The 18,590-nt window shown below is 38.2% G+C and overlaps 1 long non-coding RNA gene across 1 annotated transcript; it reads left to right on the forward strand.

Annotated features, from left to right (window-relative positions):
• Positions 1–529: 529 nt before the first annotated feature.
• LOC142541602 (uncharacterized) lies at positions 530–2,523 on the forward strand. The gene is made up of 3 exons (XR_012819413.1): positions 530–670; positions 1,238–1,451; positions 2,248–2,523. It is a non-coding gene; the product is annotated as an uncharacterized LOC142541602 (long non-coding RNA).
• The last annotated feature ends 16,067 nt before the right edge of the window (positions 2,524–18,590 follow it).

An 18,590-nucleotide genomic window follows, 5' to 3' on the forward strand; every position in this document is an offset into this window, starting at 1 on the left:
TCTACCACAACGGTTTTTAAAAACCACGGTTTTTAAAAACCGTTGTCATAGCCCAAAAAAAACACGCTCATAGACAACGGTTTTTAAAAACCGTTGTCTATGTGTGTGTTTTTTCTTGGCTACAACAACGGTTTTTAAAAACCGTTGTCTATGAGCGTTTTTTTTTTGGGATACCACAACGGCTTTTAAAAACTGTTGTCTATGATCGTGTTTTTCTGGGATACAACAACGGTTTATAAAAACCGTTGTCTATATGTGGTTTTGTCAAGGGTCAAAGACAACGGTTTTTTTAAACCGTTGTCATTCAACTGGTTTTATTATAACTATGACAACAGTTTTTTTAAACGTTGTCTTTTATTAGTGATTTAAATGGTTAACGACAACGGTTTTAAAAAAACCGTTGTCGTAGAATTTTTTTTTTAAACAATTTGTAGTGTTATAATACACACTTGTAATAAAAGAGATAAAAGAGAGAAGAAAAAGAAAGAAAAACCAAACCCATTCCCGCGCTACGTCGCCCTCTTCCCCCCAAAATCTCAACCCGACGCCGCCGCTTCTCAACTTGAAGGAAGACCGGCCGACCACCGTGCGATATAGCCATCAACTTCGCTTATCATCGGATTCTTTGCTCGATTTCTTTCTCAAAGAATCCGAAGCTCTTCAAGCCAAGGTATGCTTTTCTTTTATCTTTTCATTTCCTTTTTCCCCCAAATTTAATGCAAATCTGGAATTTGCAGTAGTACGAGAAAGTAAGTTTAGCTTATAATCCATCATTTATTTACTGATTAAAGCAATATTTGGATTCACTTTAGAGTTCATACATTTTTGTTTGATTTCTAACATGATAATTCTTGAACGTCTTTAGGCTATATGTTAACTGCTTACACTTTTAAATTTTCAAAGTGTTTTAGTTTGAGATATCACTAAGAAACCTATATTTTTAGTTAATACTAATAATAATTATTTCTACCAAATTTATCGAAATATAATTCAGTGGGGAAAAATTCAAAATCCTTCCATTTACTTTAATTGAGTGCAAAGATTCTCTCTCTCTTTTGCCAAGCAACCAAATTGATCTTGTGAGGTTCGTGTCTGGATTTCTTTTATTCTTCTAATTTGCTATTCTTGGTCATTCTCTATTGTTGTTCTTTTATTTCACAAGCTGTTTGTGAATATGCCCAAGAGATTAGATGTGAACTCCATTAGTTTTTTTACTTGTTTTGAATAAATTGGACAGGAGCGCTAGAATTTTGCATTCAAAATGGATTGAGATACAAGTATTGACTCAGCTTGGTTTATGTTTGGATGCTAATATTTTAGCTGTCTTGCTTCCAACTTTCACCCCAATTCTCTTCCTTTGAGGTTGCTACATGTTTCCAATACAGAGACATTTGTGTGGTTGAGCTAAAAAATAAACACTGCTTGAGTCCTTCTCATGTTCCCTTGCCAAAGTAAGTTAGCTAATTCTGTTCTTTTTCTTTTCTTGCTTTTGCTGTTGGTAAATAAATTGCATACACGACTATATTTACGAATAGGTATGCAAAGTATTGATGAAGTGCTTTGTGTTACAATGAACCAAATCAATCATTTTTTATTTTCTTCAATAATGTATGGTATAGTATTTCCAACTGAATAAGTGCTTTGTGAAGTGCTTTGTGAAGTGCTTTGTGTTCCATTTCTGTGTCTATTCATGTTGATTTGTTCCAAATATTCCAATGCATTGTATAGTATTTCCAACTGCACATGGACCTATATATGAAACATTGGCAAATTAATCTTGATTGACAGTGGACCTGAAATTTAGAGAATGAAATTTGATTCGTAGCGATATTATTTGTGTTTTGATTTTTGCCAGCCTACTTTCTCATCATAAGAATGGAACTGAAGACTGAGCAAATGCCTCAGAGTTTTAGGAATTTTATTTCTTTCAATCAAGTCCCTGAAAAATATGATTTACTTCAATATATAGATTCATTAGAACTTAAATGTTATTCGTTTGTGAATTGATGTTATGACTTTCTTTCGAGTGTATAAATGTTGTTTGTGTTGGATGGAAATTTTTGGGATGTCCTACTTATGGGAAGGTCATGCCGAAATTTCTATTTTCCTCAGTATATATTAGTTATGACTTTATTTTCGTCTCTATGCACCATTTGTGTTAGTTGCGTTTCCAGTGCATGTCTTGCTTGCAATCTCATCTCTTACATGGGTTTTTAATGGGCTTTCTATGTGTGGATTATATGGCAGGGATGAAATGGCAGGGAAAGGTTTTGATGCATAAATGTTGATGAGGTTTGAGGAGATCGAGGCCGATGATGACAAAAGATTGCATTATATCCGTATTTTCTGTTTGGAAAATTTTGATATTGTGGGACAGTACTGCCACATTGCCACGTTGATGACGAACATGTATCAAGGTCAATTGCAATACTAAATTCAAATTTGTAAAATTTTTGTTTATCGTTGGCATATTTTGGATGATGGATTTTGAACATAACATAGTCACGGATTTAACGTGGTAAATATTTTGTTTTCGATTGTTATTTTTGGTTTAATTATTATTATATATATATTGTAAATTAAAAGAAATTTAATACAAAATTTTTACCTAATGAAAAAAATTATTAACGACAACAGTTTTGAATTCCATTGAAGAAAATATAAAGACAACGGTTTTAAATTGTTGTAAATTCAACAAAACACTACGGTTTTTAGGCGTTGCAAAACTGTTGTCATTGTTACAAAAAACAACGGTCTCAAAAGTGGCGAAACTGTGGTCGTTTATATATTATGACAACAGATTAAAACGTTGCAAAACTATTTTCAATAGTGCTAGATAACAATGGTTTAAAACTGTTGCAAAACTGTTGTCGTTGGTATATAATACAACGGTTTAAATCCGTTGCAAAACCGGTTTAGTTGGTATAAAAGACAACGGTTTAAAACCCTTGTAAAACCGTTGTCGTCGGTAGAAAATACAACGGTTTAACACCGTTGCAAAACCGTTGTCGTCGGTAAAAAAGACAACGGTTTAAAACTGTTGTCGTTGAAGACACTTTCAACAACACCCTCAGTTACAACAGTTTTAAATGGCCTACGACAACGGATAATCCGTTGTCGTTTGGCGTTTTTGTAGTAGTGGCATTTGCACTTCAGTTGGACCCCTTTCCCGCATACACGTTTACTTGATGTTCTTGCATGCGGTGGCTCCGCTTCATATTTGTTGACTATTGGTTTGATGTTGTGATTGTTGGATGAAAAGGACGTGTGATGTTGTGGATTGGATGTTGGGAAGGAGTTTCTATTCATTCTTAATCCACTTAACCTAACTCATTTCAATAGCTTCAATCAAAACCATAGGTTGGCTTAAAACTCCCCGCTCGCGATTATTTACTCCCGTGATCTCTTATTGAAACAAAATGAATTCAATATGATAAAAGTGGCCTCCTGGCCAACTTGAATTGATCGTTTTTATTTTTAGAACCATAACCAACAAATATTTACATTAGTGGTCCTAAGGCCTACTTCAAATAAACTCTTACAACATGAAGCTAAAACATATAAAAATGGCTGGTTAGCCTATTTTTCTTCCAAAGTCAACTTCTGGGTCCTCTTGGGGTTCGCATAACGCTCTTGTTCTCTTCTGTTCTTCCTTTATTACTCGTTATCCGCTCGTGAGCTCAACTCCCCGCTCAGTGTGTTTCTTTCCTGTCGTATTCTAAGTGGCCTCAAGACCTACTTAATGGGTCTGTCACTGCACATACAAACAACCAATTTATATAATGGCGGTACGGTCTACTTTACCATGATTTGTCGTACCATAAAAACATGGAAATATCGAATAATAAGTGGCCATAAGGCCGACTCCCTAGTGAAACAAAGGGCCTTCAAAATAATGAAAGTGGCTTACTGTTCCACTTTCTCCGATCAATTTTATTGTTGAATCATAAACAACATATATTTATTTTAGTGGCCCTAAGGCCTACCTCACATGACATCTTGAAATAAGGAACTAAATATATACAAAAGTGGCCCCAAAGGCCAACTCCCCACTGAATATCAGCCTTTGTGTTTGCTTCACTCGCTAGCTTTTTCCATTTCCTCCCTCATACTTGGAAAATAAGGCTTGACATACTTGCCATTTATGCATCTTTTGTGTGGATGGCCATCTAGACTCGATAGCCAATATGTATTTCCGTCTAACACCTTATGTACTTTGAATGGTCCCTCCCAATTGGGAGACCATTTGCCAAGCTCCCTGTCCTTTGTTCCTAAAGGCATTATAGCCTTCCACACTACCTCCCCTTCATGGAAGCTTTTCTTGTTAACTCTTTTGTTGTAAATTCTCGCAACTTTCTGTTTCTGTAATAGCAGAGCATTGTACGCTTGGATTCTCGGCTCATCCAGTTCTTCTAACTCCATGATCATTGCTTCATTATAATGTTCAAGGGAGAGTTCATTTTTCCTTGCCACTCACATTGATGGCACCATAATCTCCATTGGGAGCACTGCATCATGGCCAAAGGTAAAGGAAAAAGAGCTTACTCCACTGGCAGTCCTCTTGGATGTTCTGTACGCACACAAAGTTTCTGATAATAGCCTTGGCCAATCTCTGGGATTCTCCTCCATCATCTTTTGTAGAATCTTTATCAACACTTTATTTGACGCTTCGGCTTGCCCATTGGACTGTGGGTAATGAGGGGACGAGTTTATAAATTTGATTCCATAGTATTTTGCAAAGTCCCTCATATCTAAGCCCGTGTACATAGTTCCTTGATCCGTGGTTAGCGACTCTGGGATTCCAAACCTATGAATAATATTCTCTTTCACAAAGTTAATGACATCCCCTTGTTCTGCTTTCTTCAACGGCACTGCTTCTACCCATTTGGTGAAAAAATATGTGGCCACAAGAATGAACGAGTGGCCTTTAGATGATGCGGGGTAGATTTTCCCTATTAAGTCCATGGCCCAGCCTTTGAACGGCCATGGTTTGACGATGGATGGCCAATAGTAGCCATACCTCCTTACCAACCATCTCATCTTTATTCCAGATTGATGGGCTCCGCACACTCCCTCATGAACTTGCTTCATGATCTCCAATGCCTCTGGGAAACCTATGCATCTGAGGAGCATACCATCTAAATCTTTCCTGTACAAATCTCCCTCCAATAAAACGTAATTAAGAGCTCTCATTTTTAAACCATGTGGAATATCTCTCCTTGTTGATTCTAGCACCTGTTTCATGTCATCCCTCCAGTCACCAGCTAAGTTTATATCCAAGTTGAGCGTGCCTACCTGAATCCCTCTTTTCTGAATTGAATGGTGGTTTTTCTTCTGAATCAACACTAGTCTGTGTGTAAGTTCTTGAGACATCTTCAATCCCGAAGCAACCTGTGCCAACTCGTCTGCCTCCCAGTTTTCTTGTCTTGGGACGTGTACTAATGATACTTCTTCAAAATCATCTAGAAGTTGGGATGTCGCAGTATAGTATGGACCAAGGACAAACTTGTGCATTTGAACTCCGCTAACAGCTGTTTGAGTACCAGCTGAGAATCCCCTGATATTAACAATTCTTTCGCCCCTAAATATTTCAGAATTTCCAATCCAATAACCAATGCTTCGTATTCCGCCTGATTGTTGGTGCATGGAAAATCCAAATTAAAAGATAGAGCGGTTTTCACACCTCTTGGTGAGGTGATCACAATACCAGCTCCAGCTGTTGTTTCTGTATTTGATCCATCGAACTTCAACTCCCATGGTCGAACTCCCACTCCACAAACCTGTTCTCCAATAAACTCATCAAATGAAGGATGGTCGGCTAAAAAATCGACTATAGCTTGGCCTTTTACTGATTTTTCGGGGTAGTAGGTTAATGTAAACTCGGCCAATGCTAAAGACCATTTACCAATCCGCCCGGAGAGAATGGTTTTATTGACCATATATTTAATCAAGTCGGTTTTAGCTACCACAAACACTCTTGATTGAATCAAATAATGTCTTAACTTAGTACAAGCATAATACAGTGTTAAGCACAGCTTCTCAATTACAGAGTATTTCACCTCTACTGGAGTAAGGAATCTACTCAAATAATAGATGGCTTCTTCATTTCCTTCATGATTATTTTGTACTAGTAGACATCTAATTGATTCATGAGCAGCAGATATGTATAATTTAAGGGGCATTCCATACCTGGGAGGCAAAAGAATAGGTGGGTTAGATAAATATCTCTTGATCACATCAAAAGCTTTCTGATGCGACTCTTCCCATTTGAACTCCCCACTGTATTTGAGCTTCAACAGCTGTGAAAACTCCTTCGTCTTCCCTGCGAGGTTAGAAATAAAACGCCTCAAGTAATTCACTTGTCCAAGGAAGCGTTGCAACTCTTTCTTGTTTCTAGGAGAATTTGCTTCTATAATAGCTTTGGCCTTGTTTTTATCCACTTCAACTCCCCTTTGATGTACAAGAAATCCCAAAAAGTTTCCCGCTTTCACACCAATGGCACATTTCAATGTATTTAACTTTAACTCATGTTGCCTCATTCGTTGGAAGCTTTTCCTCAAGTGTTCAATGTGATCAACAGCTTGTTTGGATTTCACAACAATATCGTCTATATACACTACAATATGATGTCCTATCATATCATGAAAGATCGAGTTCATAGCCCTTTGATACGTGGCTCCTGAGTTTTTTAGTCCGAATGGCATAACAAGCCATTCAAACGTACCAACAGCTCCTGGACATCTGAATGCTGTTTTGTGAATGTCAGTTTCTGCTATTTTGATCTGATTGTAGCCTGAGAATCCATCCATGAAGGATAACAACTCATGCCTAGCCACGGAATCAATCAACATATCATGTATTGGCATCACATATACATTTTTGGGAGTTGCACAGTTCAAGTCTCGGAAGTCGATGCATATTCTGACCTTGCCATTCTTTTTCATGACTGGCACAATATTCGAAAGCCATTTGATATATCTGATTGGTTTTATAAACTTGGCTTTTAACAATTTCTCAACTTCTTCTTTCACTTTCAACTCGACTTCTTTTGACATGCGATGAGATGGCTGTTGAAATGGTTTGAAACCTTTTTTGAGTGGAAGTCGGTGTTAGGCCAATTTCCGGTCCAACCCTGGCATGTCATCATAATTCCATGCAAAACAATCTTTGTACTCCTTCAAAGTACTGATCAAATCTTGCTTCAACTGCTCTTCCAGTAGCTTACTCACATACACTACTTTTGGATTCTCAAACTCCCCCAAGTTAATCTCTTCCAACGGGTCTTGTACTTTGTGTTGGCCATCCTCCATTTGAGATGGCGCCATCAATAATTAATCAACTTGGAGTTCATCATCTTCGTATTCTTCTTCTTGGACAACCTCAGTTCCATAGGTGTCCCATGGTTCCTCCTCTTCTAATTTGTTCAGTACATGCTGCACATGTGCCTTCCATATAGAGGTTGCAACTACCTCTTTTCTTTTTTGGTTCAAATTAATCATCAACCTCCTCAATCAGCGGTTGAATTATCGGGCCTAGGCGGCATGATAACAGTAGGCTTGAGGATTCTTTCCAACACCGAGCTTGGAGTTGGTGTTTGCATGTGCAATGGATTTTCTTTCTTGCTTTTGCTACGAATTTTGATAGGCCCAAAATCCCCATTGTAATATCTGGCCTTTACTGCACTTGCACTTGTTTGGAACGGCTGTCCATCCGCTTCTACAACCTCCACATCATCCCCTTTCCAAAATAACAACAATTGGTGCATTGAGGATGGGATGCACTGGTTTGCATGGATCCAATCTCTGCCTAACAACGCTTGGAAGTTGGCGGAGGAGTTCACCACAAAAAATGCACATAAAGACGACATGCTCCCTACAGTAACATCAGCGGGGAGTACTCCAATGGTCTTGGTGGTTTCCCCGGTAAACGCAGCAACAGAAACTTTAGTAGGGATCAAATCTTCTTCAGTTTTGCCCAGAGTCTTTAACATCCTTACTGGAAGAACATTCACGGCTGAGCCATTGTCAATTAAGACCCTAGACACTGGTTTTCCATTCACATTGGCCTTGATGTACAATGGTCTTATGTGCTTGGTCATGGCCGCTGTAGGCTTCTCGAGTATCACCTGTTGAGGCTTATTTGGGTGGCCCTTCTTGATAATCACTCTTGAACTCCCTTCAGGGAGTTTATTTGCGTGTTCTTCTTTTTGCACTGATTCCTTGGGCATCAACTCCCCATTCTCTTCTTCTATAATTTTAAACCTCTCTGGTAGTATCACCACTCCTGTGGCACAATCCACAGTGATGTGGAACTCTCCAACGCAAAAATTAATCATTTTTCTCACTTGATCATCCTCTTTGCTTAACAAATCATCATCATCCTCCTCAGTAGCCGATCTTCCAAACTTGGATTTACTCCCCACTGGCTCCCTGGAGACTGGAACGTCAATTGTGGGTTCATTTCTTAACTTAGCGGCTTCCTCTCTTCTTGCAATCGCTCTTTCCCTCAACAGCCGTCTCTTATAAGTTCTAGTTGGTGGCCTAGGGAACTTTTTGTGTTGGACCACTCTCCAAGACTCACTGAACTCCCCTCTAGCTGGAAGGACGTATCTGCGCTTTACTCTCCTGCTCTCAATCATTTTTCCTTTTGAGATGTCATATGCATGTCGCTCTCTGTCTTGATCAACTGATATTTTCCTAGTTTCCACCTTTCGTGACTCAACTCTACATATGTTTCTTCTGTCCGAGTATCTCTGAACTTGCTCACGAGATGATTCCCCTCTGAACCTTTGATTCTCAGGTACTGGTCTTTCAAGGAAATGTTGGTTCCTCGGCCGATAGGCCGCGGATTCACCAACATTTCTAGGGAAACGCTGCTGAACTGTTCGTATTCGATCGGCACTATTCCTTCCTTGAGCTTCAAACAATTGACCCTTCGGGGTCCAGTATTTCTTGATTACTCGGTCTTTTACTGCAAAGGATCAACTTCTTTTCTCATTGAGAAGATCCCTCAAATCTGTCACATTTACATTAACCAAAGCTATTGGGGGAAAAGGATCATCATCCACCGCCATAGACTCCTGTTTATTAGGGAACTTCAGGACTCCCTTGTTAATTCTGTCCTGCAAAATGTTCTTGAACTCCCAACAAGATTTATTATCATGATTGTAGGAGTTGTGGTACTTACAATACTCTCGTCCTTTCAGCTCTTCTGTGGGTGGCATCCTGTTATCAACTGGAAAAGTGATGAATTTTTCTTTTACCAAGAAATCAAAAACTTCTTCGGTCTTTGTTACATCAAATGTATACTGCATGTCTTTGAGGAGTTGGGAGTTGTTCTTCTTTTCAAGTTCCGCTGGCTTCTTTTTTAGCAGGGGAACTGTGCAAGAACCAGATGATCGAATTTCTGCCAATGCCACGTCTTCCACCTTCTGATAATAAGACCCCATAGCAGTTTTCTTCTTGTATGACTCTTCCCGCAAGAGTTCTTCGTATTCAGCCACTTTGGCGGCTAGCTCAAAGAAATCACTGAACTCCATACCTTGGAATTTCTTCCTTAATTCAAAATCCAGCCCCTTTTGTGCCATCTTTACGAACTCGGTCTCAGGTAGGAATACCTTGCACCTATTCTTTATCTTTTTGAATCTGTCTATGAAATATTCCACAGACTCTCTTTTCTTTTGAGTGACTCTGGATAAGTCGGCAATGCACACTTCTAGCTCTGTTCTATAGAATTGAATGTGAAATTGTCTTTCCATCTCTTGCCAATTCATCACTGAATTTCTGGGGAGTGAGGCATACCAAACGAACGCAGTCCCTGTGAGAGAATTTGGGAATAGGCGCAACTTTAAATTGTTGAAGTTCTCTAAGTTGGCTATTTCTCCACATTGGATGGTAAATTTGGCTATGTGTTCCATGCTGGAATGGCCATCCTCCCCAGAGAACAAGCTGAAATCATGAACTCTATAACCCCTTGGATATGGGTTATTCACGTCTATGTATTCTGGATAGGGTTTGTCGAATTCTGGGCAGCCTATCTGCCTCAAAGCCGACCCATATAGATCTTGAACAGTCTCTCTCACCATTTCTGGATCAACCACATGAATATTCCGAGCTGGGAGTGGCTGATGGTAATGATTTGCCCCCCGAGCTTGGAACCCTTCATTTAAACCAATATTACCTCCTGGGAAGCCCCCATCTACTCCTTGATAATCCATGTGTGACATGTCTTCGTACGCTCCCGGTTGATACAGAGGATTTGTCATGCTGTACACCTGAGTAAAAGGTTGCTTCGAGCTCTCCACTCCATGAACACGCGAATATGGCTGAGCTCTCCCTCCTAAGGTTTCTTCTCTTCTGTGAGGTGGTGTATACCTTCTTCCTGGCAGATTCGGGATAGTGAACTCCGGGCGACGAGGATCACCAGCCCTTGAGTTTCCAACTCCCTGGTCAAATTCATGGACGTTGTTATTTCCCTGGACTTGGTTGCTTCCTTGGTTCCCTTATTTTTCACTTATGTTCTGCTCTTTGTTGGTTGACTGGTTTGGTTTACCCAATATTGTCTTCAAGCAATCAGACACAGCCTTGGACAGTGCTTGTGATATTTCTTCAATTTTCATCGCAGTCAATTCTTCAACCAAACGATTTGAAATATGAGCATACATCTCTGGAACATTACTTGGATGCAAATCCAACTCCCTGGTCAGCTCTTCAGCGGCCAGCTGCTCTGTTAGTGGAACGTGAACCTCTTGCTGGCTTAGTTGAGACTCCCCATCCCCTTGATTGACGTTTTCTTTTCTTCTAGGCGGCATAGTGATGGTCCCACCGGGCATGCGAAAAATATGTTTGCACAATATATGAGATTTACGGGCGTGTCAGGTGCGAAGTTGCACCGATTTGTGTGAAAATGATAAAATCTAACTTCTAAAAACAAGCGAAAGCGAATCCTAAATTTGATCGTCGGTTCTAATCTCCTAAAACAACTATAACGCCAAAATGAAGAAAACTATTGGAATTTGAGGAATAAATCCTGACATTGTTTATAATTTCAATAAACCGTAGGAATTTACAATACATAAAAATATAAAATATAAAGTTGTTGAAATCTAAAACGATAGAATGCGAGAAATATACTGGAAAGCTTGAAAAACTAGTCCTTGAAGATTAAATTTTTAGCAGAGAGCTTTTGCAGATTTTGTGCGTGTTGAGTTGTGTCGTCGTGTTTGTTCGCTGCTGTCTCTTTCTTCCGACTGCTGTGCAGTTTTCTCCCACTCCCCCATGATCTTTCCCACTACTTTCTCACGATTTGTTCCTGTCTTCCCATGATCTTTTCCATCTTCAGCGCTTTGTGGTTGGTTGGTCTTGATAGAAATTAGTCCGCTCATTTGATGGGCACATAATTTAATTGGACTTGTAATTAAATTGGGTTTCCATAATTAATTATTTTTAGCCCAAACAATAACACTTAAAATCTAAAAGCCTTCTGACCTTAATTTTTTTTAATGGGTTTATTGTGAGATGGTTTTATATATTTATATCTGTAAGACAGATCGACATGATCTATATATGCAATTAAAAGTCATATACTTGACATAAAAAATAACATATTTTAATTAGTCGGATCGACTTGGAGATCCGTATCACTTAGTGAGACAGTTTAATTTATGAGTTTTTGTGATTGTATTTAATCTTTTTTTATACAACATGGTGGGGTTTGTCTACATCTACCTATAAACATAATTATCAACAATTAATGAAGTCAAAGGATTATTTATTAGAATTATTGCTAGGAAGTTAACAGATATCATTCTTTATACTTTGCGTTGTATATATATGTATATATATATATATACACACTCACGGTTCCAATCTCCTTAACTTTCCATCATAAGTTGATTTAATTTGATTGATTGAAATTAAAATGGAATTCTAAATTTATGGTCAAATATAATACCTGTTTTTTTTAATGTCATAAAAATAAAATAAAAACATTTGATATAAAAATAATATTTGGATCGGAGCAGATATCTTGAGCCTATTTAGGTTTTGATATGGAATGGGCCATACAAAACAAGATTTTTATTTAATTTGTCAATAAATTAGAGTGTCTATGTCCTTTTTGTTGGATCTCGGTTTTCTATACGCCCAAATGCAGCGGAAGTTTTAAAAATTTTTATTTTATTTTGACAATCAAAATATGTTTTGCTTTGGACGCTCGTATGGTTTTAACAATAAACATTCATAGGATGTTGAATTTCATACCTTTGGTGAATTAATCACACGGCTCCAACTATTCCGGGTTTAGCGGAGATAGCTCTTGATGAAAATCCCTACGAACACTCTTCAATTCTTCTAATCAGGTCCACGACCAGAAGATTTGTTCCTCTTCTAATATGCACTAGAAAATTTGAAGATGTTTTGCGTAGAGATAGAACACAAAAACGACGCAAGCCGAATTTTTCTTATTTTTGAGAAGTCATTTTCGAGAGCCCGCTTTCTCTTGAATTAGGAAGAGCCGAAATCTCCCTTTTTAATTCCTCAAAAGATGACCACCGAATCTTGTGCAAAATTGAGAATAAAGAATTCTAAATCTTTCTTTTTAATTATCATTTACTTAATTAATTTAATTAATTAAATAAACTAAATATTTGGAGGATTATGATAGTGATTCCAAAAATCTCACAATCCAAATTAGTGGAGGCTCTCATTTTAGGTCAAAGAAAACTCAATATCCTAATTACCATAATTAACATTAATGGGCTTGATTAATTAATTGGGCTAGTCTAACTAATTTAATTAATTAATCAAAATCCATTAATAACTTTAATTATTTAGTATGTTGGACTTGTACTCCTACAAGCCCATTAAACATAATTCCCACTATATTTAATTTAATATTTAATAAACCAAATTTTTGAGTTTAATAAATTAAATTAATTATAAATTTAACATTTGAATTTAAATTGTGAATTCAACTCCTTGAATTTTATCACCTCCAAAATTTCATATTTAATAAACTCAACTTTTGAGTTTAATAAATTAAATTCTCAAATGTTATAAATTCAACTCCTTGAATTTATTCTCTCAATATTTTATAAATTCAACTTCTTGAATTTACTATCTCATAAATTCATCCCCTTGAATTTATTTTCTCAAAATTTAATTATCATAAATTCAACTCCTTGAATTTACTATAATAATGTATAAATTCAACTACTTGAATTTATTCTCTCTACGGGAACAAACGATCCAGTGCTTGTGTGACCCTCAATGGTTCAGGGATACAGCTAGCCGTGGGTTCACAACTCTTTGTGATTCAGGACATAATCCTTTATTCGAGCTTACCCTAGTTAGCCCCGTTCTTTTCATCAACACCTTGATCAAGAATGTCAGAACTCATTTCTGATTGCACCCATCGGATCATGGTAAGAGCGTCTAGTAGCATCGCCCCATGATCCCCTAGGTATCACTGATAGTGCCTGCAAGAACCAGTCGATTATGATTAACGTACAGTACGGTCCCTTCATCTCATATATCCCGATCGAATCTACAACCATTGGTTCATCGAGGGTTGCATATTAATTCGATAACTATGTGATAACTATAATAGTGGCATCGCGTGTACTATTTGGAGAACTCCTTCTCCAACGTACATCTCGTACTCTGGCCTGAGATTCCATGCACTATTATTTCATTAGATCACATAGGATATCCACACCCATAGGTGAGCGGTGAATCCCGACTACAATGCACTGGCTCCTATATGTGTCGCAACTGTACCCAACCTCGCCACCTGATGACTCTCCTGGAGCCGGTAAACGAGTCAAAGCACAGTCCTAGCATATAGAGCCTCAGTGTTGTCTCGGGTCGTAAGGACTAATGGTGTACAATCATAACCACGGACTTATCCTCTCGATGAATGATAACCACTTGGAAAGTCCGAGGGAGGGTTGTTCGGTATAATCATCATATGACTACCCATCTGCATGTTTGGACATCTCCATGCCCTTACCAAGAAACGCAGTACACAACATCACAGATGCTAATCTCGAGCTCAAGCGACCTTTATCCATGTTTTAGGCGGCTGAATCAACTAGGAACAAATTTAGAATATGCAGTGTTTACAAATGAGTTTCAACATCGAATTACGATTCATTTGTATTAAAGCATAATCAAGGACTTTATCTATGCTGATTGCATGTGTATACAGATAAATTATAAAGAAACCATTAAAAGTTAAATTATATTAAAATAAAGATTGTTTATTACAACTGAGTCAATAAAATCCCTAGCCAACCGTTGGCTTGCAGGGCATCTACTCTAACAATCTCCCACTTGCCCTAGAGCCAACTACCCATAATCCCATTGCTTCGCGATGCTTCTCAAACAATGGTATTGGCTAGGGCTATGTAAGTGGATCAGCAACAATATCTGCAGAGGGGAGTCTTTCGACTTATATATCTCCTCTTCCCACAATCTCCCGTATGATGTGGAAGTTCCTCGGTACATGTTTGGATCGCTGATGAGACCTTGGTTCCTTTGCTTGCGCAATGGCACCAGTGTTGTCGCAGTACGACGGGACTGGATCAACTCTATTAGGAATAACGCCCAACTCTTGGACAAAATTCCTCATCCAAACTGCCTCTTTGGCTGCATCAAATGCAATAATGTATTCAGCTTCAGTGGTGGAATCCGCAACGGTGTCTTGCTTGGAACCTTTCCAAGAGACAACCGCACAATATAGCCTGAATATAGAACCAGAGGTCGATTTCAAATCATCTACGTCACATTGGAAGCTAGAATCAGTGTAGCCTTTCAATTTCAATTCTCCACTCCACAGACTATGAACAAGTTCTTAGTCCTTCTCAAGTACTTAAGAATATCTTTCATGGCCTTCCAATGCATTGGACCAGGGTTCGCCTGATATCTGCTTGTAACACTCAGAGCGTAAGCAACATCAGGATGTGTCGATATCATGCCATACATGATACTACCAATAGCTGACGCATATGGAATACGTGTCATCATCTCTATCTTTCCATCAGTCTTGGGGCACTTTGCATTAGATAGAGTAACACGATGACACATTGGTAAGTATCATCTCTTGGACTCTTCCATAGAGAATCTATTTAGAATGATATCGATATAGATCGCTTGGGTGAGCCCCAGCATCCTTTTGATCTATCTTTATAGATTTGTATTCTCAATACATAGGATGCTTCACCCATGTCATTCATGGAGAATTTTCTTGCTAACCATACTTTAGTTGATTGCAATAATCCTACATCATTCCCAATGAGCAGGATATCATCAACATAAAGTACCAGGAATGTCACTGCATTCCCACTAACTTTCTTGTACATGCATGGTTCCTCAGGATTCTTAGCAAAACCAAACTCTTTGATAGTGCTATCAAATCTGAGGTTCCAACTCCTTGACGCCTGCTTGAGACAATATATTGATCTCTGAATTTTGCATACCTTATGCTCACTTCCTACTGAAAATACCTTCCCATCCGCCCCAATCTTTCTTTTGTAGATCCATTTGCATCCTATGGGAACGATTCCCTCAGGTGGATCCACTAGTGTCCAGACTTGGTTTGAATACACAGAGTCCATTTCTGACTGCATGGCTTCAAGCCATTTGGTTGAATCAGTATCAGATATTGCTTCTTTGAAATTCATTGCATTACATCCAACACAAGACTCATCATGGCCTTGTTCATGAAGAAGCGTATATCTTGCAGGTGGTCTAATAACCCTATCAGACCTTCTAAGAGCTTGAACTTCAACTACTGGTTCTTGGGAAATGGGTTCAACTTCTATAGTTGAGGGAGTATCTTGAATTTCTTCAAGTTCTATCATCTTGCCTTTTTCTATCTAATAGAAATTCCCTTATCAAAAAGGTGGCATTTCTTGAAACAAACACTTTGCTTCATTGGGATGATAGAAATAATATCCAACAGAATTCTTTGGATATCCTACAAAGTAGGACAAAGTGGATATACTATCCAATTTGTCTCCCACTATCTGCTTCACGTAAGCAGGACATCCTCATATTCTCATGTAAGAATATTTGGGAGTTTTTCCCATCTGTATCTCATATGGTGTTTTATCCACTGCTTTTGTATGGACATTATTCAACAACATTGCCGCAGTTTCAAGCGCAAAGCCCCAAAACGATGTAGGCAATTCATTGAATCCCATCATAGGTCGAACCATGTCCAACAAGGTTCGCTTATGACGTTCAGAAACACCATTCAATTGTGGTGTTGCTGGTGGAGTCCACTGTTAGAATCACATTCTCTTTTAGATAACCCAAAAATTCAGCACTCAAGTATTCTCCACTTCGATCAGATCGAAATGCCTTAATACTTCATTCTAGATGGTTTTCTACTTCAGATCTGAATTCTTTGAACCTTTCAAATGCTTCAGATTTGTGTTTCATCATATAAACATACCAATACCTCGAATGGTCATCAGTAAAGGTAATGAAGTAGGATTGCCCATATTTTGTGCTAACACTTAGCGGGCCACAAACGTCTGTGTGGATCAAATCCAGTAGACCATGTGCACGTTCCACGTTTCCATTGAATGGAGTCTTGGTCAATTTTCCTTTTAGACATGACTTACAAGTAGGTAGAGAATTTATATCTGACAAGTCAAACATGCTTTCTCCCACTAGCTTGTGCATCCTTCTTTGGGAAATATGACATAGTCTAGCGTGCCATATTTTTGTGGGATTTGGATCATCTAACTTTCTTTTGGTTTTTGTTGAAATCATGTTTACTTGGACATTCAATTATCATTTTCAGAACATTTCTGGCACATATAATTTCTTATATCCGGACTTCTTGCAGTGAAATAAATATGTTCCGACTTATCGGGCTTTGTAGGCCTTTTAAGTGTCCTTCAGAGTTTGCCTCTTATTGGGTTTGTTTTTTCTTGTGAGGGGCAGAACATTTCTTTCCCTTACCTTGTGGGCCATTTTTCGTCTGACGAGAGGCCCATAAGAAAAACAAAAATTTCATGTTTTATGGTGATATCATAAGTTATAAGCGTATTGAATAACTCTTCAAGGCTATCATCTATCTTATTCAATTCACCATAACCCTGTCAAATGAGGAAGAGAAAGACAACAAATTGATGTTATCTAGTAACTCGTTAGGAATCACATATTCCAGGCCCACCACATTCTTAGTAAGCCCAGTCATATGTACACTGCGCTCATGGACCAAAGCCCCCATCTTGCGTGCGTGTAGTCATGAGCTTTTAAAGGTGGTGTGCATCACTGTACGAGTTTCATGTATCATGCAACTCTTGCATGTGTATTCGAATGTCAGCAGCATTCAACATTTTCTCAAAACTGTCCCTACAGTTCATTTGACAAAGAAGCGAGCATGTTACACTTTAGCTTGTATACTATGGTCCTACCATCTTGCATGCTTTGTCAGTTCAGCAGGACTGACATTAGTGTGTATGCCATTTTCTTCGAATTCAGAACAATTTCCCAACCAGTCTTGAAAATTAGATTCGGTTAGCTTGTTAATAACAAAATTAGATTATGTGACGAAATCGAAAAATATACTGATATGGAAACAGAATAATAGTTGCTGATTATTTTAAAATAATTTTAAGATATAAAATATGGATTTTATTTTATAATTCTCCCTCCCACTATTTTGACATTTCCACCACCCTCTGATGAAAAAGGGAAATCGTATTTCCTTAGTGGGCACGTAGAGTCCAATTAGCCAATTATAATCCCGAATAATATCAGCCAATTATAATTTCTAAAAGGTAGAGTCCAATTGCATCCCTATGCAACCTCCGCGTGTTTTGCCTCACGTTTAATAAGGACCCAATAATATGGCGTCGTTTATTTTCGCGTGTCAAACCAACCCATCAATATTAAATTGTAGTAGACGGTCGCCATGAGTTCCCCCAATAATATGAGCCGAAGTCATGGGAGTTCCACTCAATTCACATCATATGTCCGGTGGAAGTCACAGCTTTCCGGCGTACAGGCCTCCCCAATAATATGAGCCAGACACTGTCCGCGGGTAGCGATCAACATGCAACCACGGTTGATGGAAGACAAGGAAAAATTAAACTCCTTTAATTTTTACTTTTTCGGTTTGATATAAATTTTGAATCTTATTCAAAATGAGGGATTTTAATTTTAAAGTTGTCTCATCATTTTAATTTAAAAATCACGTGCCACGAGTTTGTATGTTTGCCGAATTCATGCAACTATATTATATAATAATATACATACATGCATACTACTATATATCGCATATATCATAATATGACATTCAACAATAAATAAGGATGATCGATCGTCAACACTATTAGATCCATGTGAGCCATACATGGATCCAGGTCCAAACCTAGGTGAATGCAGGGATGCAAATGCAACTATTACAAGAGCTTCAATATTTTACATGTTTTCATCTCGTTCATCGGGCCCACCATCTTCCAGTCTTGATCTCCCACTATTTCTAATAATTACATTTAAATAGCCATGGCACATAAGGGATACATCTCATGGGGTGGGAACGGGCCATAAACTGGGCCCACTTTAATAATA

The sequence above is a fragment of the Primulina tabacum genome, chromosome 4 (genome assembly GCF_025594145.1).
Source record: "Primulina tabacum isolate GXHZ01 chromosome 4, ASM2559414v2, whole genome shotgun sequence".
Taxonomy (NCBI): domain Eukaryota; kingdom Viridiplantae; phylum Streptophyta; class Magnoliopsida; order Lamiales; family Gesneriaceae; genus Primulina; species Primulina tabacum.